The sequence below is a fragment of the Syngnathoides biaculeatus genome, chromosome 4, assembly GCF_019802595.1.
Source record: "Syngnathoides biaculeatus isolate LvHL_M chromosome 4, ASM1980259v1, whole genome shotgun sequence".
Classification (NCBI taxonomy): domain Eukaryota; kingdom Metazoa; phylum Chordata; class Actinopteri; order Syngnathiformes; family Syngnathidae; genus Syngnathoides; species Syngnathoides biaculeatus.
In genome coordinates this window covers 15,685,954-15,703,077 of record NC_084643.1, presented here as the reverse complement: position 1 = coordinate 15,703,077, position 17,124 = coordinate 15,685,954, and the positions used below count along the sequence as shown (strand labels likewise).

General features: G+C 41.0%; 1 long non-coding RNA gene and 1 other non-coding gene across 9 annotated transcripts; both read left to right on the top strand.

Moving 5' to 3' along the window:
- Positions 1-4,532: 4,532 nt before the first annotated feature.
- Positions 4,533-8,430, top strand: LOC133499193 (uncharacterized). 8 transcript variants are annotated; one of them, XR_009794577.1, is made up of 8 exons: positions 4,533-5,340; positions 5,905-6,481; positions 6,648-6,724; positions 6,970-7,043; positions 7,153-7,296; positions 7,381-7,543; positions 7,630-7,694; positions 7,947-8,430. It is a non-coding gene; the product is annotated as an uncharacterized LOC133499193 (long non-coding RNA). The 8 variants fall into 8 exon arrangements; XR_009794578.1 differs by having other exon boundaries at positions 4,533-5,374; XR_009794581.1 differs by having other exon boundaries at positions 4,535-6,009; positions 6,309-6,481.
- Positions 8,431-15,930: 7,500 nt separating this feature from the next.
- On the top strand, positions 15,931-16,003 carry trnat-ggu (transfer RNA threonine (anticodon GGU)). The gene has a single exon. It is a non-coding gene; the product is annotated as a tRNA-Thr (tRNA).
- Positions 16,004-17,124: the final 1,121 nt, after the last annotated feature.

Genomic DNA, 17,124 nt, shown 5'->3' with positions numbered 1-17,124 from the left:
GAGGAAAGACTGGCATGTTCACCGAATCTTAAAACATTGGCACCAGAGAGCATGAAGCCAAAGAAATCAGGCCATCACTTAAAGACATTATACCCCAATCACGCTGATAAGCCACTTGAATTTTTTTCAGCGAAAACCTGCCAAATATTGCCAACAATCATCCTGCTTTGTGAATGTGACTTCAGCAAACCAGTGAACTCTGTTAACATCATACACTGTACCAAATTGCTCAGTGCAAAAAAACAACAACACATACTGTAGCAGAGGAGCTGATATTGCCTACAGCATTAGAAATGGTCTCTGTCATGCTGGGTGATGTAGTGTTGCGAAAAGACAAAAGACTAAAACATTGTTCATAAAGTTATTCTTCAGAAGTTGATGTATATTTCTTTTTTTTTTTGTATTCCATACCATTACGGATACAGTGCTATGCAGAGGATTACTTATAACAGGTATACAGAAAACACGATTTACAGTGGAGGGGGCGTGCGAAACAACATGAACATAGAACATAGAAAATAATTGAGAAGCACAGAGATAAATGGAATCATTTGTGTATTTGTTTCTTTGCCAGTCTGTCAAAATGTGTCTCTACATGACACTGGTCTGTGCCACAAAAAGGCATTGTGGATGTATAGTATAGCACAAGTATGATCAATCTGCATGTGCACCTCTGTCAGGAAAACCAGTGTTTTTTGTCTCATAAAAATTTTATCATTTTTGTTTGGACATTGTCAGCTTTTTTAGTGCCGGTTGAAAGGTAACTTTTACAATGACTGACTCGACAAACCACATTCATTTGGAAAAATAAATAACATTAAAAGTTATGCAACAAAACTGAGATAAAATTATGAGACTGTTGATGAAAAATAAAGATGCATTTAGAGCTGCATGGCTAAAATGGTAATGAGGTCATCTCCCAACCCAAAGGTTGAGTTTGATCCTCGGACCTTGTGACAATGTCCAAGTGTCCTTGAGGAGGATATTGAGGCCGCAGCTGCTCATGATGCTGCTTCATCATTAGGTACACAAGGGGACAAAAGTGTCAAAGTGTTTTGAGAACCTTGATGGTCAAAAGGCACTATCCAAGTGAAAGCCCATGCACCATTTCAAACAAAAGAGATATTTTCCGCGCTATAAGGCACACTGGAATATAACCAATGTTCTAACAACTCCGTTTACTCCCAAAATGAAAAAAATGTTGTTTTATTATTTTTCCTGAGATAAAGTCTGTGACGTAGTATTGTAGAAGTAGTAGTAGTATAGGAGTCATTTTGGGGTCTTTAGACAAACACAAATGGAAATGAAATGGCAAGCTTTGCGCAGTCATATATCCCAGCATGGACCACGCTACTTCTTCTCCAGGGGAAAATGGAGTCATAGTTGCAAGACCTGTTGCGGCTCAAAATTGATCCATTTATAAGGCGCACTGGATTTTGAGGTGCACTGTCGGCTTTTAGGAAAATTAAAGGCTCTTAGGTGCGTCTTATAGTGCGGAAAATACGGTAATCTTCCCACAAATCACTGTAAAGGCATGCCATGAATCTCTAAAATGAGGTTTTACAACGGAATTTACCATGAAGCTCCAAATCCAAAACATATATCTCAATAAATAAAACAGTGGTGAAGGTTTCATTCTATTTCCATTGAAAGGTTTAGTTAAAAACTCCAATGTTCTTGTATACAATGGAAATCTTCCTGAAAAATCTTGAAAATTTAAACTGAAGAAGACTTGAATGTTTTACACACAATTTCAGCAAATGAGAAACAATGCTTAAGAAAATTAAATTATATGTTTTTATTTTAATAAATGTCTGTATCAAAATTACTTTACTTTCCATTGCAACACATTAGTGACAATTTCTCTGTTGACCAGTACTGAACAGCAGTCTAAACTCTACTCTCTCTACCATTCTGACTTGTACGCATTACCTGATCAGGGAGAGTGAAGACGGGACCTTAATTTCATATGTGCAGCAGGAGAAGAAAAATCATTGACACAAAATACTGAAGCAGAAATTACTAGTACATTGGTACCTCGGTTTTCGAATGTCTCGGGTTTCCTACAAATCGGTTTTCAAATGAAAATTTAAGATTTTTTTGCTTTGGTTTTCGAACGAAAATCGGTATTTGAATGCCCCGACCAGCTGCGATTCGTTATTGTGTTTTCGAATGCACCCCCCACAAAAAAAACAGAAACGACGTAACGCGCGCACGCAACCAGTTGACCCACACACTCCTCTGCACGCGGACGTGTCCCAGTAGTGACTTTTTTTCTTCCAATTAAGCAATATTAACCCCCGATTTCGGCTCCAAAGAAGTCAAGTGGAACTGTTGGTGCTGAAAAAAAGAAAGTGGTGCGTAAAACTGTCAACTTCAAGAAGGATATGATAGCCGAATACGAATCTGGTGTGCGTGTTTCTGAGCTATCAAGGCAGCATGACATGGCGAAATCGACGATTAGCACCATTCTGAAACACAAGGATGCCCTCAAAGCAAGTGATGTTGCTAAGAGGAACCGTGTTGACCAAGAAGAAGCCACAGATCTTGGAGGAAGTCGAAATGTTGCTTCTTATTTGAATGAGGATGAAGGCAGGAAGGATGTCTCAAGTGCCGATATAAAAGCTATCTGCGCTAAATGGAACGACATCCATTATTTTGAAGAACTCCATCAGCCTAACAAAGCAGAATGTTGCAGTGCACTGCAAAATTTCAATGACGTTGTTATGAGCCACTTCAGGAAGGTGCTCAAAGGACGTCAGAAACAGTCTACATTAGATTTCTTTCTTTCTTTCTCTGTTAAAAAGGGACGAGTCACCCTCACCGAAGACATTTGAAACAGTTGTTTTGCATTGTTTTGTTCTTTTGTTCCATTAACCCGACCTCAAGTTGCAAGTTAAATTTTTGTGTACTTTTATTTACTTTCTGTGCAAATAAAAAACAATTTGTTTTTAACCCTCATTATTGCTTGTTTAAAGTTATTCTGCACTTCTGTTAATAAAAAATGGTTTACAAGGCTGGGGGCCGAGTCGCTACAATGCACTCCCAGCCTAGCATATTCTACTAAAGCATACATTTTAAGCAAAAAATAAATATATTTTTAAAATTATTTAATTACATAAAGTATTTAAACTATGCAAAAATAGTAAAAGATATGAACGGAACTCCATCCATCTTCTACCGCATTTCCGGGTCGGGTCGCGGGGGCAGTAGCTTCAGCAGGGATACCCAGACTTCCCTTTCCCTCGCCACTTCTTCCAACTCTACCGGAGGGATCCCAAGGCGTTACTAGGCTGACCGAGACACAAAGTCTCTTCAGCCTGTCTTGGGTCGCCCCTGGGGGCCTCTTCCCAGTGGGACGTGCCCAGAAGACCTCACCATAGAGGCATCTGAGAGGCATCTGGTTCAGATGCCCCAGAGACCTCTTCTGGCTCCTCTCAATACGGAGGAGCAGCGGCTCAACACTGAGCCCGCAGAACTGAGCTTCTCACCCTATCTCTAAGGGAGAGCTCGGACACCCTCATTTCGGCCGCTTGCATCTGGGATTTTGTTCTTTCTATCATGAAATGAACTGAACTCCTTATGTAAAAATACATAAGTACACTCTTAAATGTTTTTTAATGTCCCATATTTTCCCAAACCAATGTATTCTATTATTTAGCATGTAATATTGGCTCTATATTCGTTTTTTTGCCGAGAGGCCTGAAATCATTCAAATTTCTCAAGCTTATCTACGTCACAAGTGAAGCTCTCCACCTACTTTTCTCCTCCAAAACCAGTGCTGTGAACATAAATGTGCTCTTCCAGTCTATGTTAAAGTTTATAATGAAAAGTCACTCGATGGAGGTCTAAATTGCTAATGTATGTGACCATTAAGTACAAGAATAGAAATGAATTGTAACTCTTAATTGTATACAACAGCCATTTTCCCCTTTTGAGCTGTCACCATATCGTGGTGGAGGAGTTCATGTGTCCCAATGATCCATATTCACGCCCCTGCTAGGGTCACCAAAGACAAACAGGTCTTAGGTGAAAGATCAGACAACATGCAACTGTCAGACTTCTATGATAACTTACCATATTTTTGGGACTATAAGTCACAGTTTTTTTTCATAGTTTGGCCAGGGGTGCGATTTATTCTCCAAAGCAACTATATGTGAAATTATTCACACATTATTACATCCATTCATTTTCCGAGTCGCTTATCGGTTATTTTCACACTGACAATTCTAAGAGGGGACGCTAGGCCTGTATATCTGTACCTGCTACTTCTGAAAATTCAGCCTTTCAACATTAGCTGTACCTTATAACAACTGAGAAGGACTAAACAAAAATGCCATTGAAGAGAAAATTATATTCTGCAGATGATTTTAAATAACATTGTGATCATGTTGGTAACCAATGATGACAAAAGAACAATTAATAATAAGAATAATTAATGCGACTTCTGGTGCTTCATACGTCATTAGATTAAGCTTCATGCGGGCGTTGAGACCTCCGTCCGTTTATCGTGTACGTAATTCAATTTGATTTGGCATCATGATGGTGTGATGGTAAACGGTTGTCTTTTATTGTCTTGTATTCGTTTGATAATCTTGTCTTTATGCGAAGTTGGCAAAATATTTATTGGCAACATTGAGGGCGAATGCTTTGGCATACTCCCCATCTGTGAATGTAGATACTCAGCAGAACCCTCCCTCACCACCAAGACTGTCCATTTTTGTTGAAAACTTCGGTACTCTTCATATTTTTTTCTTTGAGCGACCTTTGTCAAAAGCGTTTCCATAATTATGTAGTTGTTCCAACACGATCGGCGTACGACCCGGAGCCTGTGGACTACGGCAACCCCACTCGGACAAACTGTCTCTATGTCATTTGCGTTGCCTGCCGCCCCAAACTACGACAACTCCACTAGGACAAACCTTCTCTGCATCATTTGCCTTGCCCGCACAACAGAAATCACATGTACAGTATGTCGTTATGAGGGTTCCATGAGCCATTATGCAACCACCAAAAGAGCCAGGTATTGCTCGCAAGCCATAGTTTCCTGACCCCTGCTGTGGGAGCAGTGGATGATAGATGGAGAGTACAGCTTCAGGGTGAATCCGCGAAGCAACTTTCCGGGAAGTCCTTGGATGCCTCGACAAAGTATGGGCTTCCGTGACAACCAAAAACCATCCTGCCGGGATTCAGAAAGGCTGGAATAGGCTAGTTGTAACTGCAACTGACGATGAGTCCGACGTAAGCGGCGTTGAAGAGGAAGCAGTGTGTCATATACCTCTGGAGTTGGCAGACTTGTTTCGAAGTGACACCGAGGATGAAAATTTTATTGGATTTTAGGTACTGGGTATTTGGAGTGACACAGATGGTTTTGGTAAACTTCTTAGTATGTTATTTATGCAATAGTTATCAGAATACCTCTAAATATATGTTAACATACTACAGTAGGCATGTTCTCAGTTGTGTCATGAAACGTAAGCATACCGTTCAGCCTGTTGTTGCCTCTGTTCTATTTTTATTTTAAATTGTTCGTCATTTAAATTTTAAATGACATGTCTTTTCTTGGTGTTGGATTTTATCAAATAAATTTCCCCCCAAAATGCGACTTATACTTCAGTGCGACTTATATATGTTTTCTTCTTCTTTTTTATGGATTTTATGTCTGGTGAGATTTGTACTCCGGACCGACATATAATCCGAAAATACGGTACTCCTTTGATCTTGGTTGTGGTTGGGATTCAACAAGGAGAGATAGCTTGTTGCTACTTGCTTGTTTGCTACCAGGCTTGTGATGTAAAGACTTTGTTGTACTTTCTGCTAAGTCACATTTGAATGTCTGTAGTTCAAGTTTTTTGCAGTGTTCACATTAAAAAACACTTACTATATTGTGCATGTCTTGAATAGCCAGGTGAAGAGAGGGGTGGAGCTGTGACCTGTTCACAACCTGGTGATGAGTGGGCTCCGATGGTGGGGAAGATGCCGGTCTGACGTGGCAGGCCCAAACATATTGTGAGGGTTTGCTGGGAATGGCTGTCAAAATTCCCTGTCAGAAGGAGTTGCAACTCCCACCTCCGACAGTACTTTGCTCATGTTCTGGGGGAGGCGAGTTGGAGTGAATGATTTTCCAAGATTTTCTATTGTTTTACTAATACCATAATTAGCCCATATTGCAACTCTTTAAATGGTCATAAATTTTGTTTGAGCTATTGAGATAAGTAAGACTTTAAGAGATTTTCAAAGCTTTTTCTAATCATAGTTTTTTAAATTCCATCCATTCATTTTCTTATTTCTTATTATCCTCACGAGAGTGGCAGAAGTGCTGGAGCCTATCCCAGCTGTCAACGGGCAGGATCCTGGTACACCCTGAACTAGAACATGTGTAATGAAAAATTTGGTATTTACATTAATATATTGACCTATTTTGCAGGCAAAGCTACCTTGGAAAATCCTCCAAAGAAAAGATATGTTCATATTGAGAGTGGTAGGCAATTTTAGTATATGAAATCTTGCTACTCAACCAAATATATTTTACATATCTTGAAATACTGACCTCCACCATTGAGGATATATAGTTCATCAATTAAGGGTGCCAGCTGTGCCAATTACATTTATAATTAATTAATTAAAAAAATATGTTCTTTCTTCAGCTACAGTAACACAAGTGGTTATTGTATACACCCAACTTCCTTAAGGCAGAATAAGACGGATATAGTAAAAATGACCAGTAAGTTATTTTTCCCCAGTTGTGTATCGTGGAATCATAATTGGCATGTCTCATTTAATTCTTTCACTGCATGCATATCAACAGTTTCATTCATTGATATCGTATTTTTTATAAAAATGTAGAATTTGGGATGTTTTATTTTAATTTTTCAAAGCGTCCAGGAATTCAATTAATTTATGTCATGACTATATCTATCAACTTTTCAGTGATGTGATATTGCAGGTCACGGTTTATTTTCTTTACAGCTCCAAAAAACTTCCTGAAGTGGAGAATTCAGAAAGTGATGCCAGTCCTGTAATTGCCCTGCAAGACCATCAAAGTAAATTCATGTTCTGTTTAAAGCACTCTATAAAAAGAAATCTGGCCCAAAGAGCACAATAAAAAAAACTTGGTTATTATGGTATTCTGTTTTATTCATACTGTTTTAGGCAGTGGAACAGGTGGTTCACCGTTACCATGAAGAGCCCTAAGACATTCAAAACCAAGACATCTACCATCAACCGCGAACCATCCACCACCAAACATGAGCCTCTCCCATTCCTCCAAAGAGAGTTGGCCCATGTAAGAAACAAGTAAGCCAAAGGTCTATGAAGAACTTGTCTTAAGACCTTTTTGTCATATTTGTGCTTTTGCATTGTGCATGTGTTGTTGTTCAGGGTTAGAAAAAAAAGGGCTGGTCCTGCTTACTGAGATAAGGGACACCGGCAGGCATCAAGACTCTAGGGGAACACGAGAAGAGGACATCAACATTATACAGATAAAATATCTGCCCAACTTCAACAGAAGGTGATGGAAGACCCTTCTGCTTCTGCAGAACTGGTATGATTAAGTATGGAAAAAGTTGTTGAGTTTAATTTTAACAACAAACTAATTCCTAATTTTGCCATCCTCTTTTTGATTTGCAGAAATTCCAAATGCTGAAAGTTGGATGGGTAACTCTCAAGGAAAATATCAAATGGATCCTGAAGAGGTAATTGAATACAATGTATTTTTTTGCCAGTAGGTGAAGATTTTGTACTCGTTTTAACTTTCAAATGATATTGCATTTATTAATACAATTGAAAGTATTTTGTGTGCTGTTTGCAGACTTCTGAACAATGAGGTCCTTCAAAGGCTCTTTCTATGAACAAAATATGGATTCTTGTGTTTGATAGATTCCTAAAAGATAGTTATAGTGTTTGCCAGACATAATAATAACCAAGTCTCTTAATTTTTAACTCAGAATGTGTCTTGAGAAACCACGAGGGGACCATGAGTGATGTACGAAGTGCGGCCACGTCATGCCTAAAATATACGCCTGACGGATGCGGTAGCAGTGGCAGGAAACAGGACGGGAGGAACTATGATGGGCAGTAAATATGAGAGACACATCGTTAAAGTTCACATAGTGGAATGTTATATTTGATTATGTTTGTAACATAATTAAACAAAAAGTTATTTGTTCTAAATGACACAAAAAAGTTTTGTTCTAAATGTTAAACATGCATGTATTACTATGGGCTGAATAACCTAATTGTTTGGAATTGTCTGTAGTTTGATTGAAAAACAGTTTGTTTCACACTGCATAATAAAGGTTTAGAATGTTTGTTTTAATGGCTCAATTTCCATGTAGCATGGCAATATTTCAATGTACTAAGGCAACGTTGATTGCATATGGGATTGTCGCATTAATGCAATTTACAAGCAATGTTTCAGTTCTTTAGAACAGTTCTGTAGAACTTCAGAACTAAAGTTCTATAACATTTCTATAGAATGTTTCTATACAATTTCTATAGAACTTGGGTCCTAAAGTGGAAATTCTTTAGAAATGTCCTATTGAAAATGCTCGCTCATAACGTCCAATGCCTCACCGCCTTGCTCGCTCGTGTGCTCATTAATTCCTCCAATCAACTAAAGCCATGAAGCCGCTGACTCTGATCATCCGTGTGGGCCTCTGAACACTGAAACTTGAACGCGACATTGACTCCAAGTGGAATTATTACACCATGGCACTCATATATGAAAAATGTACGGGTGTGGTCAGTAATGTTCACAGATAAAAAGTTGAGGGTGTGATTAGGGTTGGAATCTCAAGATCTTAAAATAACATACTGAGTTGGTATACCCGAATATGTAGTTGTTACCTAATACCATAATCATAATTTATTGACGCTGCACAGACTGAGACAGACATTTTTTAGGTCAATAGGCATTCAATTTCAATACTAAATATTCACATAATCAAGTCATTTTATTTCATCATCAACATCATCATCAACTTCTCCACTGCTGATCTCAACGTCAGTGTCACTGTTTCTGTCCACCCTAGGCCTCTTTGGTGGAAGGCCAAACATGCCAGATGTTTCAATATCTTCGCTGTTCTTTTTACTTTTTCGTCTGATATTAATGTATTTCTCCAGCGCTGCTTCGATAATTTCTAGTCTCTCTTCCTGGTTATTAAGACGAGGTTATTAACCTTAGTGAGAAGAATATCTTCCATTGTTTAGTGATTCATATTTAAGCCTCCTGTCAGACAGCATGACTGAAGCCCCCCTCAACTGTATTGTTGCCCATGCCAATGCAATGTGTTATAACCAAGATATGCTTTCAGTGTAACAGAATTTCCTTTGACACGGCTCATGGGGTTGATGACTTTCGATGTAAATGTGATCGCAAGACGTGAAAAAGCTCGGAACATGTGCTTTTGGCATAACTTCCGAACATGCTCAGTACGGTTAACATTTCCTGTTTCCGGGTGAATATTGATTGATTAGGATCAGGCTTGTCTTGACAAATTTTATGCACGTGATTTTTCGTGCTCGACTGTGGAGATTTGCGAGTGGAATGGGGCGCGGGCACATACGCGTCTGTCAAATCACAGTGACTGTTACACAGCCCCAAACATGTCTTTTTAAAAGCCCGCGGTGAAGGGAAAGGCGGGTGATGAACACAGACAATTTCAGGAAAAGTGGGGATTGCAATATTTCTATGTTGAGCACAGGGGCACCCCCACATATCTTATTTGCACCGAGAAAGTTGCAGTGCACAAGGATTACAATTTGAAACGTCATTACACAACTACACACAGCTGAGGAGTATGAAAAATACCAGGGAGATGAGAGAGCCAACCTGGTTGCCAATCTTAAAACCGGTCTACTGAGGCAATATGATTTTTTAAAGAAAGCAACCAAAGAGAATAATGCTGCATTTGACGCTAGCTACGTCATCAGTGAGATGATTGCTAATGCAGGAACGCATTCACTGATGGTAAATTTGTCAAAAAGTGCATGTTACAGGCTGCTAATATTGTTTGTCCAGAAAAGGTTTGTTGGAATATCAACTGATAGAGCTCCATCAATGACAGGGAGGAAAAATGGACTGGTGGCATTTGTTCAAAAGAAACTTGAAGAGGAGGGTGTGGAGGAGGCTACAGCTCTGAACTGCATTATCCATCAGCAGGCCCTTTGCAGCAGATGCCTGAAGTTTGACAATGTGATGTCTGTCGTTGTGCAATGCATCAACCGAATCAAATCCAGGGCCTTAAAGCACAGAAGGCTCTTTGTGTTTTTTTTTTTTTTTTTTAGAGGAAATGGAGTCCGAATATGGGGATGTGCTCTACTTCACCGAGGTACGTTGGCTCAGCAAGGGAAACGTATTGAAGAGATTTCTTGAGTTGAGAGCAGAAGTGAAAGCCTTCATGGAGATGGATGGCGTGGCTGTTCCTGTGCTAAGTGATCCCAAATGGCACATTGACTTAGCATTTTCTTGTTGCTATCTCACATGAGCTTAAAGTGCCACTGACATGACATTTAGTATGCTGTCAACCAAAAACAAAAATCCGCTGGAATGGAAACATCCGTTTGTTCACAGCACGTCAGCATTTGGAACAGCGTGTTTTCTATGGCGACTGCCACAGTGTGACATCTGCAGGTGATGTTACAGACATAATGGGCACCACTGGGATGTTAAGTCAGACTTTCACTATTTTGCGCTTTAATGAAACACTCCCAGCTCACTTTTTCCGACTCGTATTGTCATCCAACAGATTAATATTACGTGTAGTTTTGATAACAATAACTATTTTAAAATGTATATTTTTGTGTCAGTGGCACTTTAATGTACTGAACAATCAGTTACAAGCCCAGGGGAAACTTGTTAGTGCTTCCTATGACAACGTGAGGGCATTCTGCACAAAACTTGTTATGGAAAGCCCAGCTCTCTCAGTCAAACCTTTGCCATTTCCCAGCATGCAAGGTAATCATGGATGCAGGCACACCATTCAATTCTGAGAAATATGTTGAGGCCATTTTGAAGCTGCAGGAGTAATTTGATTACAGATTTGCAGACTTCAAGATGCACAGAGCCACATTTAAAATTTTTGCAGACCCTTTCTCCTTCGATGTACAAGATGCCCCTCCTGTGCTTCAAATGAAGCTCATTGACCTGCACTGCAACTCTGAACTCAAAGTCAAGTTCAGGAAGGTGAGTGGAGAAGTAGACAAACTTGGGCAATTTTTGAGAGAATTGACCGCCGCTTTCCTGAACTTTCCGGAAATGTTAAACCAACCATACTTGTGGGAAAAGCTCTTCTCCACCTTCAATGTCAATAAGTCCAACTTCAGGTCCAGACTTACTGATGAGCATCTTCAAGCCCTACTGAGGGTCTCAACTCCTTCCTTCCTCGAGCCAAATGTGGCTCAGCTATGTGAAAAGAGGTGGTGCCGGGTTTTTACCAGCAAGAAGTAGGCAAGCGAAGCCATGTTCAGAATAGTTCATGTTCAATGTTCCATTCACGTTCATAAAGTGAAAGTTTAAAGAACTGTTTGTTTGTTTATTTATTTATTTATTTATTTTGTTATTTATTTAATGTTGAAAAATAAAGACATTTGAGAACATTGGAATGTTTTTATCAGAGCCTTTCTTGTCGAAATCAGCCTCACCCAGACTCTGTCTCCAGCGGCCCCCAGTTACACTGAGTTTGAGACCCCTGCCATAGAGTTTCCGGGCTCTCCCTCGGAGATAGGGTTGATTTCTTCCGTAGAATTTCTGGGCTCTCCCTTAGAGATACAGTGAGAAGCTCAGACATCCAGGAAAGGGATCAAAGTTGAGCCACTGCGCCTACATATTAAAAGAAGCCAAATGAGGTAGCTTTGGCATCTGGTTAAGATTCCACTGGACATCTTCCTGGAGGTACCAAGGTACAGGACCCCGATCCAGGCCACCCAAATTGAGTTGCTTGGCCAAAAAGTTCAGAGAGTCGGCAAGGACGGAAAGCACCAGGTGCTAGACGTGGTGGCTGGTGGCCAAGCACTGTTTGAGCGAGAGGCCGGCTCTGGTCGAGCGCCATTGGAACAGGAGCAGGAGGCAGTTTCTGGTTGAGCGCCACCAGAATGAGAGCAGGTGGTCGCCGCGGGTCACGCTCGCTGGAGCAGGAGCGAGAGCTGGACGTTGGTTGTGTGCCACCGGAGCAAGAGCAGGAGGCAGCCACAGGACAAGTGCCGCAAGAGCGAGAGCAGTAATGGGAGGCGGCCGCTGGCCGAGCGCCGCTGAAGCCAGAGCACGAACTGGCCACTGGTCAAGCGCCACCGCAACAGAAGCAGGAGGTGCCTGCCGGTCGAGTGCCGCTGGAGTGAGAGCAGGTACTTTGGAACGATTCGCCAATGTTGAACGACATCACCAGCATCTGCATTGATTGCATTTTCATTGATGAATTTTACTGGAAACATGCTTGCTCACTGGTATGATGTCTAGATTTTACCTAAAGAGTTTTACTCCAATGTTTTTTTGGTTGGTATATTTCCTGTTTCAGTGATATAAGGCAACAGCTATCAGAGGCCATTTTCTACAGCTTACGATAATCGAGGTCCCTATGGTTTTTACCTTTTTAGCCCCTCCTGTAGGCTTCATCGAGTCTTTGTCCATTTCAAGCTCAGCCCCTCTTATCGCTTTTCCAACATACCAGCTCATATTCTAACCCGCATCCCCCACCCATCTCTTAAACCCACCACCCCCACCCCATCTCTAGTTCTCTCTCCTCCTATTTTGTACATCCCTCCTCTTCTTGCTCCAGAACTGTCAGATGGCATTAGCTCTTTTCACACTCACGGCCTGTAGGAATAACACCCATGAACCTCGCCAAAAAGCGCCACTCTCCTGCTCCAGTTAATGCTCCACTGGTTGTTTTGCAAATACCAATCATTATTCATTTTTTGCCCCTTCACTGAGAAACATGGACCACTCTGGGCAAAAATAGGTACAAATCTTTGGAGAGAAGGTCATGGCATTGGATGAAGATACACATGGATTGTATAATTCTTGCAGTCAGCCGGTCTGCAGATATGAGCATGTGCCCCTGATTCAAAGCTCGACCCACAGCTTTTCAAAGATCTCTTTCACATGGATCAAAAAATTATCTACTTCTTATCTGCTTATAAGGCTACAGACCTGAAAATGTAGTGAAATACTGTATTCCCTGCTCAGATTATTCCCATGAAGTTTTAGCTGCAGGGCGAGTTATTAAAAAGCCCACTGTGACTAATAAGATGTGAAATGTGCAGAATTTTTTTCTGTGTTGAGAAACAGGATGAAATGACTGCGCATACACATCAGTAATGAACACATATAGCCACAGATTACACTGAGGCTAATGTCTTTCTTTTGTGATAAACATTGTATTTTCTACTTCAATGTGTTATGTAATCTTAAACAAATATATTTAAAGGAAATGCATTGTCAGTACAGGTGGGAGAAATAATTTTTAGATGTATTACTGAAGATGTAAGATTTAATGCATTTCACTCACGTAATGAATATTAAAGCCCCACTGACATCCCGATAAACAGTGAAGAAAATAAGTATCTGAAGACCCTGCTATATTGCAAGTTCTCCCACTTAGAAATCATGGGGGGGTCTGATATTTTCATCATAGGTGCATGTCCACTGTGAGAGAGATAATCTAAAAAAAATCCAGAAATCACAATGTATGAGTTTTTAATGATTTATTTGTGTGATACAGCTGCAAATAAGTATTTGAACACCTGTCTATCAGCTAGAATTCTGACTCTCAAAGACCTGTAAGTCCGCCTTTAAAAGTCCACCTCCACTGCATGCATTATCCTGAATCAGATGCACCTGTGTGAGGTTGTTAGCTGCATGAAGACATCTGTCCACCCCATACAATCAGTAAGACTCAAACTTGTAGACCAAAGAGCTGTCCAAAGACACCAGAGACAAAATTGTTCAACTCCACATGGGTGGAAAGAGCTACATAGAAATTGCCAAGCATCTTGGTGAAAAAAGGTCCACTGTTGGAGACATTTTAGAAAATGGAAGAAGCTAAACATGATGGTCAATCTCAATCGGAGTGGAGCCCCATGCAAGATATCACCTTGTGGAGTCTCAATGATCCTTAGAAAGGTGAGGAATCAGCCCAGGGCGACACGACAGGACTTGGTCAATGACCTGAAAAGAGCTGGGACCACCATTTTCAAAGTGACTGTTGGTAATACGCTAAGACGTCATGGTTTGAAATCATGCATGGCACGAAAGGTTCCCCTGCTTAAACCAGCACATGTCAAGGCCTGTCTTAAATTTGCCAATGACCATTTGGGTGATACAGAGGAGTCATGGGAGAAAGTTTTATGTGTTTAAGTTTTAGAGGAGACCAAAATGGAACTTTTTGGTTATAATTCAACGAACCGTGTTTGGAGGAAGACGAATGATGAGTTCCATCCCAAGAACACCATCCCTACTGTTAAGTATGGGGGTACAACTGCACTATATTAAGAAGAGGATGACTGCAACTATGTATTGTGAGATTTTGGGGAAAAACCTCTTTCCCTCAGTCATAGTATTAACGATGGGTCGTGGGTGTGTCTTTTAACATGACAATCACCCGGAGCACACAGCCAGGAAAACTAAACAACCTCTTTCCCTCGGTCATAGTATTCAAGATGGGTCGTGGGTGTGTCTTTTAACATGACAATCACCCAGAGCACACAGCCAGGAAAACCAAGGAGTGGCTCAGTAAGAAGCATATCAAGGTTCTGGCATGGCCTAGCCAGTCTCCAGACATAAACCCCACATAAAATGTTGGGAGGGAGCTGAAACTCCGTGTTTCTCAGCGACTGCCCAGAAACGTGTCTGATCTAGAGAAGATCTGTGTGGAGGAGTGGGCCAAAATCCCTCCTGCAGTCTGTGCAAACCTGGTGAACAACTACAGGAAACTTTTGACCTCTGTAATTGCAAACGAAGGCTACTGTACCAAATATTAACATTGGTTTTCTTAGGTGTTGCAGCTGTATCACACAAATAAATTGTGAAAAAATCAAATCAAATCAAAACATTATTCACTTCAATGTGTATATATGAAAAAATAAATACCAGCGGAGAGCGTGTCAGCCATGCACAAATTTGTTGAAGCCTCATTCGACATCCAAATGGTAGCCATATTGCCTGCAACATCATCAGCAGATATTACACAAGGACATTCACCATTGAAAATACGTAGTGGCACCTGCTATGGGACACAGAAGCTCTTTTCGAAGAAGAGAACATCTCACAATCAAGTGAAGTGACTGGGCCAATAGTACCCTATCATTTCGAGCCATATTTAGATTATATGCAGATCATTTCTAATTAACAACAGACTCGCCGACAGTAAGTATGAGCCACCAAAGCCTTCCGCGGTGGTCACTTCAAAGCTGTGCTTGGCAGACATGGCACCGACGGGAACATCGAAAAATTGAGCACCCCTGACTTACGTATGTGGATCTTTTGTTACATTGTTACATTCTGAGAGGAGTACACCCCCCCAACTATTGTTTATTTTTTAGTTTGGAACCCACAAAGCTCTCGCCCTTTGCATTGTGCAATCTATTTTTCACGACAAACCGGGTCTTTTGGTTAAGTATGAAGAGTAAATCCATCCTCCCGAGCATTCGAACAATATCCAGCAATACAGCGGGCCAGCATTTTGGCTAACACGGAACAACAAAGAGCTACCTTCCAGCAAGTAAAACCAATATAAACACACGAAACCGCCCGGTGCGCGCCTGCTGACAACGTCACTTCTTGCTTCTTCTCCAAATCAAATCCCTCAAGTGTATTTTCATGGCGGGAGTTACAAAAAGCCATATATGCCAAAATCATGTTGTGGTGAAAAAACGGATGGGTCCATTCCGGCTGCCTTTTTTAAAATTAAAACCATACCAATAATCATGCTTTGAGGCCCCGTAGCTCAGTGGTTAGAGCACTGGTTTGGTAAACCAGAGGTTGTGGGTTCGTATCCCACTGGGGCCTCCACTCCCTGAGAAGGGTTGCGTCAGGAAGGGCATCCGGCGTAAAAATTGTGCCAAACATATATATGCGTTCATCTGAGATGACACGCTGTGGCGACCCCGAAAGGGACAAGCCGAAAGAAACACACACACACACACACCAATAATCATGCTTTTCGTGTCAGTGGGGCTTTAAATTGTGTATAAATATATTTCAACATATAAAATTAACTGTGTACCAAATCATGTAATAATCGTGGAATATAAAAAGTAGAATGCATAAAGTCCTGTCGTTTGGATTAACAATGTAACCGATAGCTCATGTCATATGCACTGTACCTTGAAAATTTGAGGTTAATCCGATATCCTTTAACGGCGTTTTGAGAAGATTTTTATAGGCAATTACGAGTTTTCATGGGTGCTGCCATTTTGGCACGGTTGGGACGTATTATGTGCCCCAACAAAGGCTCACTTACATTGTGACCTAATTATAGCCAGCGGTGATTTCTCTGATTTATCCTCATCTGATGAAGCAATAGCAGTATCGGTTGATCGGGAAGACGGAGGAATACTTCCATAGAGATTTGAACTTGTGGCTGTAAATAATGTAGAATTTTTGGATGGTTCTTGGGAATGGGATGACACGGTGTCTGACTATTCGGAGGCCGACGCGTGGGACACACCATTCATCGAGGCAACACCCAGCGTGCCAATTTTTTAATATATATACAACTTTTCACACTTCCCCGAGAGGGGTTGCATCAGGAAGGGCATCCGACGTAAAAAGAGTGCCAAACAGATATGAGCGTTCAACTGAGATGAACACTGTGGCCACCCCTAATGGGACAAGCCGGAAGAAATTATAAACAACCTTTCCCGCAGTATAAGGCCTACCTTTCATTGATGGGTTCTACCAGAGTTGCCTTTTTCACATCCTTCATTGCCACGAGGGCTGTCCTCAGTGCAGGCTTCCAGAGGACAATGCCATGAAACACGTTATGGAGGGAAATACAATCCAGGTACTCAGCAAATATCTTTCCTTCCAGTTCCTCAAGTTCCTGACAACAAAGATTCATCAGAGGATTGTCCATGGCTACACAATTATCGCATGTGTACCATTGATCCGCTGGCTGGCCTAAACGC